Below are 1,736 nucleotides of genomic sequence, written 5' to 3'. Positions count from 1 at the left end.
GCTGCCCCCCCCTTGGGAGTCCGAATTGGACAAGGAGGGGGCGGCGCCCTCTCTTTCCCTCCCTCTCTCCCTCTCCTTCCTTCCCCCTCCCTCCTCCTAGTTGGACTAGGAAAGGGGGAGTCCTACTCCTACTAGGAGGAGGACTCCTCCCCCTCCTTGGTGCACCCCAAGGCCGGCCAGCCTCCCCCTTGCTCCTTTATATACGGCTGCAGGGGGCACCCTAGGACACAGAAGTTGATTGTTTCCAGCCATGTGCGGTGCCCCCCTCCACCATAATCCACCTCGGTCATATCGTAGTGGTGCTTAGGCGAAGCCCTGTTCCGGTAGCATCATCATCACCGTCATCACACCGTCGTGCTGACGGAGCTCTCCCTCGACACTCTGCTGGATCGTGAGTTCGTGGGAAGTCACCGAGCCGAACGTGTGCAGATCACGGAGGTGTCGTACTTTCGGTACTAGGATCAGTCGATCGTGAAGACGTACGACTGCATCAACCACGTTGTCATAACGCTTCCGCTTACGTTCTACGAGGGTACATAGACAACACTCTCCCCTCTCGTTGCTATGCATCACCATGATCTTGCGTGTGCGTAGGATTTTTTTTTTGAAATTACTGCGTTCCCCAACAACTACGCTACCAAAATAGAGTACAGAAGGAGCAGAGCAACACCACACGAAGCCATATATCACCTAAGTTCCACGACAACGCCCCTAGGAGGGAGAACGATGCTAAGCGTCACCATTGCCGAGTCCTGAACATACATAGGTTTTCACCCGAAACCCGGACACGGAGAGGAGCACCATGACGATGTCTTCAGGAAGATAACAGCGCCCGCGAGTGTCGCCGTCATCAGCGATAAAGCGTGGAGCTTTCGCTCTACAACTCCCCCGCATCACCAAACGAGGCCTCTAGGGCCAGCGCGGCGCACCCAGAACTCTAGATCCGGATCGGGGCACCGCCATTGTCAGAGACAAATAGCGCGCTCGAGCCACCCGCTACACCACCTCTCGCTACCCACACTCTCAAGAGAGAATGCCATCACCGCCGCCATGGTGCCAGCCGGAGAGCCAACCATGCGGACCGCCTTCCAGGGCTGCCACCCCGGCATCCATGTCCAAGGCTCCACAAAATGTCCGTGGCCCTAGACGCCGATCTGCCCGACAGCGTTGCGAAGCCCTGACCACCACCAGTGTCCACTGTACTCGTGAGGAGAGAGACCTCAACGCCCATGGGCACCTCCTGAATCGAGCCCGGGCACACCTACCGGGAGCGCAAACTCCAACTCGCCCCGGGCCCCTTCCAGATTCGCTCGAGCACGAGCCCCAACTCACAGCCATGCCTTCGGCCTCGACCACGGGCACCTCTCTGATTATTCTTCCTTGGTGATACATAACGGGACCGAGGGATCCCCCGTCAGCTGCTTCTGTACCAAAGCAACGTTTTTATAGTTCAAAAATACTGAGGGAGTACAACCAGAGGACTATACTTGGGGTTTTAACTGAAATCGAATCTGAACTTATGGGGAGCACATCTCAGCCGCCGGTGTTGCCACGTTCTCCTGGGAGGAGCGTTTGTAGCCGGTCTTGTTTGCTTACTGTAGCATCATCATCAGGTTTTTCCTTCACCTGCTCCCCATCTCCATCATTGTTTTCTCCTTCAGTAAACTTAGGGCATCTCCAGTCGTTTGGCCCCCCAGGGGCTTCAAATAACGCCGCATGGGGGCTAACCGGTGGAA

The sequence above is a fragment of the Triticum dicoccoides genome, chromosome 1A (genome assembly GCF_002162155.2).
Source record: "Triticum dicoccoides isolate Atlit2015 ecotype Zavitan chromosome 1A, WEW_v2.0, whole genome shotgun sequence".
Lineage (NCBI taxonomy): Eukaryota > Viridiplantae > Streptophyta > Magnoliopsida > Poales > Poaceae > Triticum > Triticum dicoccoides.
This window is presented reverse-complemented; position numbering follows the sequence as displayed.